This window comes from Homarus americanus, unplaced genomic scaffold (genome assembly GCF_018991925.1).
Source record: "Homarus americanus isolate GMGI-L3 unplaced genomic scaffold, GMGI_Hamer_2.0 scaffold24694, whole genome shotgun sequence".
Lineage (NCBI taxonomy): Eukaryota > Metazoa > Arthropoda > Malacostraca > Decapoda > Nephropidae > Homarus > Homarus americanus.
In genome coordinates this window covers 3,237,262-3,251,308 of record NW_024732780.1, presented here as the reverse complement: position 1 = coordinate 3,251,308, position 14,047 = coordinate 3,237,262, and positions in this window count along the sequence as shown.

The following is a 14,047-nucleotide window of genomic DNA, read 5'->3' as shown; positions in this document are numbered from 1 at the left end:
CATTTGTTTGCACATGTGAGACTGTTATGACAACGGCTATTACAATTTCGCTTAGCTTTGTAACACTTGCATCTTTTTATGCCAAACTTTTTCTTGCCAATACCACAGTCACATCTTACAAAACCCTGACCACCAGTGGCTGTAGACTTTAAAGCATGACGAAGGGAGACCTGCTCATCTTACTTGATGTCAGACTGAGTAAGAAGTCTCTGAGGGCACAGATCAAATTAATTACATGCATATTTGGTCTTGAGTATCCCACTATTAACTGCTATAGTGTAGAGGTCATTTTCATCGCGATTAATGATGACACCAATGATAAATAATTAAGTGCAAGGGAGGAGGGGATGGAACAAGAAGAGCAACAGCGGAGATTGACTAACGGTTACACATTCTGCCTGTCTTAGTATCACCTGCAAACTTACTAGTACCACTGACTAGTTACTAATATCACTGTCTAGTTACTAATATCAATGTCTAGTTACTAATATCACTGTCTAACTTACTAATATCACTGTCTAACTTACTAATATTATGTCTAGTTACTAATATCACTGTTTACCTTATTAATATCACTGTCTAACTTACTAATATCACACATAAAAATCTGTCAAATAAAATAATAGCAACCTACTTTTCTAGATGTAGTATTCATGACGAGACTTGGAAGATGAATCCTGGGCAGCTTTCTTCGGGTCTTAAATTGTCTTGTAGTATAATATTCCTCTTTGTGAATTAGGTTCTTTTGACACTGCTGATATTTTTTTGGGAAATGATTGTCTTAACCCAGGTTCAAAATTACCCTGGGCCATTCTGAACTTTATCAAAGCCAGTAGACAACTGATCAACGACTAAAATCACCTTCACTTTATACCCACCTACTGTTTTTGGGTAATCAAAGCAATGTGTTACTTTTACCTGCTGTTTTGTGTGATGTGACTCTGGTACAGACAATATATATATATATATATATATATATATATATATATATATATATATATATATATATATATATATCAGAAATTTCAGAGTAATTTCAAATGCCCCGCCATGAGTGATACTGAGCGTTCAAGGTCATCTGAGGGGAGGGAGCGCTGCCTGCTCGTAGCGAGAGATTGCAGAACTAGGCCTATATGATATTAAATGTAATTTACCGAATTAATAATGATGCGATTCATGAAGTTAAGGGACTATTATTGAATTTGAAATTATTATAGATCGTTTAGCAGTCTGAATAATGTTACGGGTGTCCCAAGGAGTTATTAGTTAGGCGGAAAATATAGCACGTAGGCCCAAGCTAGCGCCTTGGGGAGACACGATGCTGGCTAGGCCAGTCCCGGAGAGCATTCACACAGACAAGACGTTCCGCGCCTCCATCAGGAATAGTCACGTGGCCTAGTCACCTGTGCTGCGCTATTGCAGTATAACAGGGTTAGATAGGGCAGTGATAAAGTAAACTAGAGCTAACAGTGAGTTCATTTCAGGGTTTCCGTCAGAACCCACTTGACTGGAGTTGACTGGAGTTGACCGGAGTTGACTGCGAGAGATTGACTGCCGTTGATGATTGAGGGTGGCGATTGTCGCCATTGGACCGATCAGTGTAGGCCTGTCACTGTTTAGCGGGGTAGCAAAGGATCTCTTGAGTGAACGAGTGCTCCCGACAACTAACACGACACGGGACCAGCATCAGCAGTGGGTGATCAGTTCTTACCACTCCGGTGCACAACCCCACATGTCCCGAGCAGCTAGTGAAACCCTCTTGCTAACGGGAAGCTAAAGTTTCTCTCAACTGCACAGGGTCTGATTGGCTCACTCTCTTCCTGCCCATGGACGCACTGGGAGTACACTGGGGCTATCTGAGTATATTAATGGTCACACTGAGACCGTGAGTCTAGGATTCTAGGAGATACCTAGAGGAACATTTTATCTTCCTTATTACGGGTGTAGTTAACACCATTCCTCAGACTGATATTATCTTGACGTGTGTAGTTTAATATTTCTTAAATAATTTTGATAGTAGTGTTTTTTTGAATGTTTGTGCCATTAAGTGGAACCAGAGTGATACTGTGATTTGATTCTTTTAATGCCTCTAATTCTTCATAATTCTGATCTCAGGTATAACCTTGTTCCCCAGAGCAGTGGTTAGGTTAGGTTAGGAAGTGTACACCTGTTGGGGTGCTATAATTTTGTTGAGTGATATTATTTTGCTGAAAGCCTTAGGGCCTATTCATTGTAGAGTATTTAATTTCTTATCTTTTATTACCATTCCTCAGTGACTGATATTATTTTGTTGAAGACCCTTAAGGCCTATTCATTGTGGAGTATTTAATTTCTTATTTTTTAGTACCATTTCCTAAGTGACTGATATTATTTTGTGAAAGCCCTTAAGGCCTGTTCATATGTGCAATTAACATTTCTTGATACTTTAAATTTATTGTTGCCTGTGTTTCTAATAATTTCTATGTCATGTATAACTTTTATTCCCCAGAGTAGTGGTTAAAGTTTAAGTTAAGAGGTGCGCATATTGGTGTACCATTATTTGATTGTGTTTGTAGTGTTGGAGGGAATATAAGTGTCTAAATTTTACAGTGTGTCTCATTCATCCCAGTCACAGACGCTATCCTTCCACGGGTCACGGACAGTTCATTTTGTGTAGTAGATTTAAGTGTTCTTGTGCTGGTTCGGGATTTTTCTCAAAGGGGCGCTTCCACTGCCTTTACCATCTATTAAATTTTAATAAACCCCAAGTCAAGTGAGAAATTAAAGTCCAGCAAATTCCGACCCGGTTACGCTTATATATATATATATATATATACAGTATATATATATATATATATATATATACTCTCTTTCTTAATATATCATTACATATATATATATATATATATATATATATATATATATATATATATATATATATATATATATATATATATATATATATATATATATATATATATATATATATATATGCAAGTAAATCATCAGTAGGTGCGCGTGATCTAGAAAGCTTGTGCTGTAATTGACATCTCAGCAGACAGACTATTGGGTACTCTACCTTGAAGATGTGAATTACATTTAGAAAGCGCCTAGAACTCTGTGCTTTTCTTTCTTGTGGTTATATATATATATATATATATATATATATATATATATATATATAGGTATATATATATATATATATATACATGTATGCTTATATAATGCGTAACCAGTTATATGTATGGTTTGACTGAATTTTTAGATTTTGAATATTGTTTCACTATTAACGTGAACGCCTGAAAATCTTGAAGCTTATTGTATGTATTGGCTTGATATTGCCCTTTTTCGGCTCTTTGAAGTGAAATACAAAATGGTTTTCGTATTTAAATTTAAGCGATGGATTTGAAGGAAGTTTATCACTGCACCTCAAACATCAGGTGAGATCTACTGCGATCTGCCTCCTATTGCATCCATTCCTTTGCAATCCTTAGGGATTTAGTGGGGGAAACTCTTTTTGTCGTTGCCCTCGATACATCTATGGGTTATTTGATGCAGGGTATACACAAGTCTTTGTTATTCAAACTTCCTCTTTGGTTTCTCTCCCACTTTGTTCTTCTCATCTCTAGCTTCCTTTGAGAATCGATCCATGGCAGTTGTTGTTTGAGGGATCGATTTTCGCTCTTTTCTTTCACTAAAAGTGGCGTCCCACAGTAGGGTGTAACATACGGAGGCGAATTCTGAGTTTGAGCACCTGGGCTTGGGTATTAGCTTTTGATAGTTCATGTAGAATCATGTGATATCTTCAGATTTAAAAGTTTTTAGTTTTTGCTAGGTAAATGAATTTGAAATCTTATGAAAACTAGTAGCCCACCTTACCAGCAATAATTTCACTAAATTAGCTTTTATTTTGAAAAGTGGAAAAGTAAATTTATCAGGGTTAATTTCGATGAGATGAAATGGATCCAGGAATAGTAAAACGAATGATCTTGGACACATTTATTGAATTTAATATTCCTTTAGAAAACAAAATCATCAAATACAAAAAACTGGTTTTGCATTTATTTAATGCACTCCGTGTTGCTGCACAATTACAGAGAACATGACTTTCTTTGCTCTGTTTCTACTCATCACCCCTGCTGACCACCTGAGCCTTGACAGCCTTCTCCTCTCCCTGGCTGTACATGACGTGACTACAATGGTACTGGGTGCGAGGCCAGGCAGGGACAGGCGGGGGCTATCCAGGAAAGCCTCTGACCAAAGAGCTGTTAGGCTGCAGGTAGAGGGGGCTCACTGCCAGCCTGGATGTTATCCAGATCTATGACTGTGAGGTCTTGGCACTCTGATTGACTTCAGGAGTCTCCTGACCCTGAAGGAATCGTTACCAACTGATCTGTCAAGCCCAGATCCTCCACAAGTCTCATATCCAAGATCTTTGATCGCCACTCTCTCCTCCTCATCCCATTGCAGAGCATTGTCTGCAGAACTGCCTTTGGGATGAGCATACTAGGAAGATCCCTTACAGTCTGCTCCACAATCTGAACAACCTTCCTTGGCTGGATTCCCTCAGGGATTCAAGCTGGAGATATAGATTGATGCCTCGACCTTCGGAGAACGATGACTTGACCTTGGTGTTGAACCAATTTGGCAAGTAGACACTCAACATGAATTGGACAAGTCTCAGGTTGTGTAGTTGGTTCCTTTCAGTTACTTAGTGATGAGCGACCCAAATTCTGCAGAACCTGGAGAGGCTGTTAGGCCACCTAGAATGTGAGACTGACCCCATCTGCAGGTAAGGAAGTCTATCAGGCATGACCCCAGTTTTGATGGCACTGCAAATCATGTAACCATAGTACTGGCTATACTCTGTGTCGTCAATGACAGTATGTAAAGTTTAAATGAGGAGGCCAACTGTGATTTTTTCCAAAGCCTTTGATTTTATTTCTTAACTCTAGTGGCAGGAGTCTTGCATTCCAAGTAAGAGGACCAGACCATCTGTTGTTTGAAAGAGTCTTGCCATCCAGCTCCTGGATTGATGTCTGAGTGGCAACTCGTTGGTGGAGGTCACAACAATCCAGACCAGTTTCCCTCCCACCTTCCGCTCTATCCACTGTATGACCCCCTTTGCCACCCTCTGTGTCTGTGTTGGTGCTGTCTTCCAATGGCTCTGCAGGGTCTGGTTTGATGTTCTCCTCTCTCTGAGCCAGTTCACAATGTTATCTGCCATTATCTCAGCTGGTTTCTGATGTCATTCTTTCTCTGGAGTGAAATGCCACAAATATTCTCTCCTGTTCACTGCAGCAGGAGTAGTGTTCTCCTTCACTATGGCAAGGAACAACTTTGTCAGAATTCCAACCTTCAGAAATAGTTTTAGTACATCCTTTCTCCCATCAAAGAACAAACAATTGATCTCGTATTTTTTCTTATCCCCCTTATCAAACTCCTTCTAGGTTAATGACAAGTTTCCTGAGCTCTCCTCATTTTGGTGCGGCGGATCATTTACCGAGGCAGCACTAATTAGTAAAGTTATCAAAACCACCGTCAACTCAGGCAGCTGCTAAGTATTCTAGTAGCTCTCTTCCGAGACCAGTGTGGTGTCGCATGCTGCCAGAGCTATGCTCGACATCTTTCCTATTTCGGAATCTTATGCCCGGAAGGTTTGGATCATTATTTTCAAGTAGGACAAAGTCACTATTCTCCTGGTCAGCACCTCGGATCAGCCATGGGGAAGCCAGTTAAACTCGAAATCAGCTTGACTCCAATCATCGCCTTTTTTACCACCCCTGGGCCTCTCAAGTCTCTTTTCTCGGCAACTCTTTCTCCTTCTGTCTCTGTAGCCTCTGTCTCTTGACTCCCGGAATTCATTAGAAATCATGAGAGCCCTTATATCGCCAGTCTTCTTCTGTGCTTTGACAAATGCCAGTTCGATCGACAGGAATCTTCAGTTCACGCTGTAAATACAGGAGATAGCCCTGGATTTACAGCGTCACGATCGTGATTCAAACTCAGACAGAGAACAATTGGGCACTTCGTAAGTAATTATGTCAACCAACTGGTCCAGTTGTTTACAAGCTTAGTTCCTTAATTCGTGCAGCTCTTTCCCAAGAGAGATATCTTTGGTTTTTTCTCTCAACCTGGCTAGTAGTCTCCCTAATGAATTCTTCTTCTTGACTGAGCTAGTGACTGAGGTTTGAACCTGAGTGTTAGCTTGAGAGGGTGTATTGTGCCAAGACAGCTGGCCTAAGTACTTCACCTACAATGCTCCTTGTTTGTGTGTGTCTGGTTTTTCACTGATTTGCCTGATTAAAACACCGTATCTCAAAGCATCTCTCAATGTAGGCAACTCCGACTTCAGGAGCTCTCTCCCAGACCCAAGATAGTGACTGAGATGGCTGGATTTTTGGTTCCTCGTCCTGACACAAGCAGCCATCGCAAATATTATCAACTTATAAATGCATCAGAATCTGAAACAGAAAAAAATATTGTTAGTTGGGTTGTTAAAGAATGAAGTCAGAAAGCAATGTTCACTATTTAATTGTAATGCACTAATGCAGCTGTACGTAATAAAACTCAATATTTACCAATTACACTTTGTAAAGTAGACGATCTCCCACCAATTACATTTCAGGACGCTTTCATCCTCCCAAATTCTGAAATAAATATGTTAGACCTCACCATTTCCTCCAATATGTCCTGGAAATCACACATCCTTAGTATAACTAAAGCTGCCTCCCGAAAGTTGGGAATGCTGTACAGATGCCGCAGCTACTTCACTCCTGAGCAGTTGCTCCAAGTATCTAAGGGATTCATTCGTCCTAACTTGGAGTACTGCTCTCATTTCTGGGGTGGCTCTTCTTCTGTCCAACTATTAGATAGGGTAGAATCAAAGGCATTTCGTCTTATTAACTCTCCTCCTTTAGTCGTCAATCTGTCTCCCCTTTCTCTTCGCCGCATTGTTGCTTCACTCTCTCTCTTTAACGGGCAATGTTCAGTGGATTTGGCATCCTGTGTACCGCCGGCAAGGCCGTGGGTTCGTAACACACGTCTTGCCCGCGGTGCCCACCATTTCTCTGTGGATATCGGTCACACGAGAATAACCCGTTATAGTACCTCCTTCTTTCCTCAAACAGCCAAACTGTGGAATGCTCTGCCTTCTTCTGTGTTTCCATGCTCTTACAATCTATCTCACTTTAAAAAGCTGGTTTTCCGGCATCTTCGTGGTGTAGATTAATACAGTATAACCTTTTTTTCTATATTTTCAATTTCTTTCCGTTCTTTTTTTTTCGCCCCCCAGGCTCCGTTGTGGGTCGTTTGACCTGTGCCCGGGTGGGCTAATTCCCGTAAAAAAAACAAAAACAAAAAACATTACGTAACTAAACATTTGGAATTTGTTATTAGGTATCCAGAACAAAGACAAACAAATTAAACGTGACTTATGTCACCTGCGTATAGGAAATGTAAAACAAAAATGGTGATCCAATATGTCTTAAATAAGAATGATTCCAATATTATACCCAAAAAATATAGTTGTGAGATGAATTTGGATTGACTGTAAAATTAACATCAACGTGTTTAATTATTTGCAAAACTCTGATGTATGCTCCCTTTAATGACTTCTTCGGGAATTCTAAAACATTATTATTTGTATGCAGAATCCATCAATTTACTTAACATCACTTCCCATAAATGAACTCCTTATATCACAAGAGCCACCATTTTTTCTTGTTTTTTACAAAATATGCTGACCACGGTACTTTACCTCATTAATAGAAGGTAAATTATCCACAATTGTATACACCTAATCAGCTATCCATACCTTTTCTCCAGTTCATAATCACTTGAAGACTTCCACATGGGAAAGTAATTGTCCTGTCTCATGGTAATGATTCAATATCCTGATAGGCATTTAAATATGCAGGTGATGGTTTGTTGCTCATTATTGTCTGAGTGGTCTGTATAGGCCTACGGATGTGCATTTTTCAGGTTTTTTGTCCCTCTCCCTTTTTGTGGAGTAAAGTTTACTTAGATACTAATTTTCTGGCTAATGCAATACTAGAGGTGGTGATAGGTGCATTTCAGGAAAGTGGGAATACAATTATATTAAGGGAAAGAAAGATTATGCCCCAAGGAGGTCATCTCACCCATTGCCTGTAGACCTTTTGTAATGACGTCATAGACGCCATAAAAAGTGCTGCCTTCTGCCATGTTGGGGTGAAGCAGTGTTGTTTAGATACTGGTTCCCAAACCTTTCATCTTCACAGACCAGCAGAGGGTGAACAAAATTCTGCGCACCAGTAATTGTAAATATTTTATATTAGCAATATACACCCTCAATATTTCGTGCTCTTGGGATCGACAGTTAGAGCGAAATGTCGCTTGTGTTATATATCGTTCTACAATGAGGAAGATGAGGTACTGGACAGGAGACTCAAAAACTACACCAAATATTCCTTAAGACATTTATTTCAGTCAATATTGGTAGCAACTCAGCATTGAAGCAACGTTGTAATATGTACAGTCGGCCAAAGATCCAGCGACCCCACCCTGTGTCTCGTACTGGCAATACTTGGTAAAGGAAGGCTGTATGTCAAGGTGATTGTGATTGGTGGATCTATTTTCGGCTGTATTACTGTCAGGATCAATATTAAACAATCCAAAGGTAGAATTTTTATAATAATAAACTATTCATTCTTATTTATGATCATGAGAAATTTCCAAATATTCGTATATTTGCTTAAATAATAAACAGATTATATTAATGAATTGGCAGCTCAACTACAACGAGGGCTGCCACAAGATTCTCAGATAAAATGTTCTTAATTTTTAAGCAAATATACAGATATTTGAAAACTTATCATGAACTGAAATAACAACTGATCATTTCAAGGTAATGGTGAGCATGCTACATGCTCACCTTCATAACATCATAGCCCCAGGATCATATGCCGATGAACTCAACAGGATGCTCGAAATAAACAACATGCCACAAATGAACTTCCCTGAAAACCCAAGCTCAGCAAATTTGTTACACGCCACCAGCACCCCAGAGCTTAAAAAACACTTTAGACAACGATTAAACACGCCCAAGGACACAACGTCACCGACAGACCAGGATAACATACCGGAAAAAGCGGAGCGACCTGGAGATATGACTGAGAAGGCGAGAGACCCAAGACTGACACAAGGAACGGGAACGAAAAGGAAATCAGCGGCCAAGAACAATGAAAATGAAATGGATATCGACTTCCCAACAACTGCCTCCCCAGTGCCTGAGGAAGCAGCAGATATAGGCCTAGGGCTTTATCAAACCAAAAGAATACCTTACCCACCACACAGAAAACCCACTGGAGAATTTATCGAAGACTTAGTAACGGCTAGCGAAATGATGATGATGATGATGATAATGAAGTAAAGTGGCAAATGACTTTGCCCTGGGAAAGGAGAGGAGAGAGAGAGAAGTAAAGCGTGGAAACAGGAAGAAAAGTGGGAGGGGTAGATAGCAGGTGGGCTGTCCACCTAGCGGAGACGAGTTGAAATGATGGGGTGGTGGCCGCACGCAGCAGACGCCCGCCCGCTCAAGGGAGACAGGTGGAGGGGGGGAGGGGGGGAAGCTAAGCTAGCTGGGTATTCATTAGTGTAATGGGTGTTAATTTATGTTGTTAGATGGTGGTGTTATTTGTTCACATATATGTGTAAAGTGGGTCTTGTTCTTCTATGTTAGTATGGAGGCTCTTAGGCCACCAGCTGTGTGTTTTAGTAGTTCCTTCTTCTTTTAACTGGGAGAATATTGGGTCCTCCAACTCTTCAAGTTTGCTCCATATTCTCTGTGCTTGGCTGTGTGTACGTGTGTTCAGTGGTTCGATATTGTATAATTCGTGAAGTTCTTGTATTTTGATGGTGTATGGCGGGAGTTGCTTTGATGCTCTACGGATAGCTTTGTTTTGTACCGATTGAAGTTTAAGTTGGCTGGTTTTTCTGATCGTACTGAGTGGTATTGGTGGCTACTCTAGGTGTGGGCGGACAAGTGCTTTGAATAGGTGTAGTTAAATTCTGGTGTCCATTTTGCTAAATCTTCGTAGTTTCGTGAGTTGTGACTGGGCAAGCTTTTTGCGTTGTGTTATGTGTTTTGTTATGCCTGTTCTTGTTATTGTGAGTCCCAGAATTTTGCCTTCGTTGGAGTATTGTATAGGTACGTTGTTGACTGTGATTGGTGCTGGGTTTATTTTGGCAATGTGTATTATCATTAGTTTCTGTGTATTGGTTTGAATTTTCCACTTTTTTTTCATATTCGTTGATATGCTCGATGGTGTGGACTATTTTCCGTGCCATCATCTGTTTTCCCTTGCCTGTATGTTGGATGATTTGGGTGACGTCATCAGCATAAGGCATGTATTCTCCGTGTGTAGGAGGTGGCATGTCCGCCGTGTATATTGTGTAGAGTGTGGGCGAGATGTTACTTCCCTGTGGTACTCCGCTGTATAACTTGATGCTTAGCCTATGTGGTTACCAATGATAATTTTGGCCTCTCTATTGTCAAGGAAGTTACAAAGAAAGGAAGTAAAGTTGTTGGGAAGTTCTTGGGTGGTAATTTTGTATTTGAGCCCAAGGTGCCAGACCTTGTCGAATGCTTTTGCTACGTCCCTTAATACTACGTTACATTGCTCCTTGTTGTGTATTACGTTTGCTATGTTTTCTTAAATTAGGGCTAAGGCTGTATGGGTTCCTCTGTGTTTTCTAAATCCGTGCTGTCTGGGGTTGTATTTCTCTTCAAGTTCGAGGTGTAGCCTCAGTCGGTGGTTACTTATTTTTTCTAGGACTTTTCCCGGTGTTTCTAGAAGAGAGATTGGTCTGTAATTTGATACTTGAGTGGGGGATTTACCTTGTTTTGGTATAAGTCTGATGCTTGCTGTTTTAAATTTCTTTGGGAAGTAACCAGAGGCAAGTGATGCATTAAATATGTTTCTGAGTTGGAGTATTATGTTGATTGGTAGATGCTGGAGTATGGGTTTGTTTATTTTACTGATGCCCGGGGCCTTGTTCTTGAAACTGTTTATTGTTTTGTGAATTTCCTCTGCGGTGAATGGTTTGATCACTGTGGAAAAATCGTCAAGAGCGTTTATGTCTATGCTGGGACTCGGTTGCCAGATGTGGGTTGTGTGTGTCATGTGATTGGTTACTTGTTGCTCGGTATTCATACAGAAGTTCAGGTTGTCTTCCAGGCTTATTTGAAAAATTTTGCTCCAATATTTTCTGAATTCAGGTTCTTGTTCTTTGGGTTCAGTTAATTTGATTTGGTTGCTGTTTAGAATGTAGTTTGATCCGTTGCTGGAGATTCCCATTAGGTGTTTAATTTTCCGCCAGAATTCTTTCGGGTTGTGGTAAATTGCTTCTGTGTCTGCTATTAATTTCTCCCAGTTATTCACGAATACTTGTTTGAACATGTTTCTTAGTTGTTCGTGTATGGTGTAATATTGTATTCTGTATTCTGGCGTCCATCCTTGTTCTATGATTAATTTTAATAAATTGCTGAATTGTGTCTGTAGAATTCTTGATTGATGTGAGTATTGGGGGTGTGGTAATGTGCGGTGAGTGGTCGTGGGTATGTGGTGTTCCATTGCTTGGATCACGTTTCCGTACCATATCTCCAGTGTGTTGTCTATTTGGGAGGTGTGTTTGTTGTTTAGTTGGGTTATTTGGTGGTTGCTTAACTTCTTTTGGAATTCCTCCCAGTTGGACCGGCTGTAGCTGTATCTCATCCTGGCAGGGATCTGTATTGGCGACGTGGAGAGTGTGGCTACGATAGGGAGATGGTCACTGGTGGTTATTGGGCCGGGTTCCATTTGCAGGTTAAGATGGTGATGCTGGTTTGTTAGTACTATGTCTGGATGTCCGATTTAACCTGCTCTGATGTATGTGGGGAATTCCGGGCCAAGGTGTATTGCGTTGCCGTGACTCAATAATGTGTTTAAAATCTACGGCGTTGTTGGCCTGGTGCCCCAAGACGCGGTGTCGTGCATTTAGGTCACCCAGAAAATATACTGGTATATTTCTTCTCAGGAGTTTGAGCATATCTGCTAGTGGGAATATGGGTCTTCTCGGAGGGAGTAACAGGTGCCGATTCCTGTTGGGCAATTAATTTCGATCGCCAGAAAGTTTTCTTGAAATGAGTCGTGTATCTTGTGTTGTATGTTTCGTTTGATGGCTATGGCAATTCCATCATGTTGTGTGTCTTGACTGTTTTTTTGGTAGACTGTGGAGTCAAATATTTTTTATTTTTTATGAGTTTTTCTTACCATGCAAATTTAAGAGGATAATATGTGGCTCTATGTTACGGTATGTGCTATATAATTCGCTTGCTCTCTGTGGGATCCATGCTAAAACATTATGTTGGATTATTTTAAGCTTGTTTATTATGAAGGCTGGTGCCTAGAGCTGGTTTGCGCCATTTTTGCTGACCGGTGCTCCCCTGACACCCTCCCATCCAGGCCCAGGCGGATCTTTTTATATGTTGTCTGATCAACTCTCTCTATTCTGTTGTGTCTTGTGATTATTCTTCCCTTCTTGAATAGTGATTCAATATGTGTGTCATCTAGGTTTTTGTCTGAGTATGTGTATTTTATCTTGCCTTGCCTTATTTCTGCCAACAGTCTTTCTGTTGAGACTATGAGGGGAGCTGTAGTGGAGAAAAATCGTAGACCAGTTTCATACCCTAGGTCTTTGTTCTCCGTGGTCTCTCTGGGTGAAGGTGGTGCCATAGTTCCTGCTTGATTCTTTTTTCGGGTGCTGACTCTGGCGGCTTGTTCTGTTATTGTGGGGGTTTCATCTTCGCTTTCGTCATCCATCGTTTCCTCCTCGCTTGCTGGCTCGGGTTGTATGTCGGAGGTAGTCTGTTCTTGAGTCGATGGTTTTTGAATCGCAGTGCTCTCTGGTTTGTATATTAAGTTGAAAATTTCGGTAGAAGGCACATCGTTTGGGAATTCCATGTCTGGCAGGTTGTTGGCGGCGAACATGTCCCTTGCTGCCTTGGCAAAAGTTCCAGGTCTGGCTATATTCATGATGTGGGCGTGGATTATGGAGGTCATTATTTTTATGGAAAGATTATTTCCAAGTTGAATCAAAATAGGTTGCTTTGTGGGGGGTGGTGTGGTGACTTTTTCGAGGACCTTTGTCGTTTCTCTGGTTAGTTTTGTCACAGCTGAATATGTCTTGTTTTGCCGTTCCCGTGTCTTCTCCCTCTTTTGGTTAACTATTGCTTTTCGTATGGGGCAGCGAGTAGCCAGTGTTCTGTGATCTTCTTCGCAGTTTAGGCATTTGGGGGTATCTTTGTTTTTGCACTCTCTAAAGGTGTGCCCCTTGTTCACGCATTCTGAGCAGTGCTTGGTGTCCTTGTTAGGACAGTCTGTAGCCGTGTGTGAATATTGGTAGCAGTTCCAGCATGGAATAAGGGGGAAGAATTCCTCCTGCTCCACGTGGCTGCTGCTGACATGACAGTAGGAGAGACAAAGTCCCTCCTGGATTGCTCTTTGGGCCATGGCTATTTCTGTGAATCTTATTTTAAGCATGGTTGGCAGTCTGGGCAGCTTGACCACTTCCTCCACCTTGGCCCATTGGTTTCTGTGTTCTATGTCAGATACCAATTACTGTTCACTTGCTTCTTCGGTGATCTCTTTATCTAGTTGTTTGACCACAATTGACTTCCTTGCTCGGAGTTGTGGAGGGACTGCAGCTTCAAATTTTGCAGACTTGAGTTTCCTTGTGCTCTTGCTCGATAAGAGTAAGTCTACATCATTCTCAATCAGGCACAGGGCGATGAAGGAGTCCTTGGATGTTTTGATGAGTAGCGTTGCACTGAGGAGTCTTGCTAGTTCTGCTTTTCTCTAGTCAGTCAGGCCCCCTTCATGGGAGCGTATCCGTACCCGGTGTGCCCTCATTCCAGAGAGTATGTGGTGGACAGGCCACCGTTGCGTGGTGTGAGGTTGGAGACCTACCTATTCCAGGACAGGAGTTTGTCACAGGAATTACAACACCCCCCCACCGCCACTTGTTGGTCGAGTGGTCGTAGAGTGGT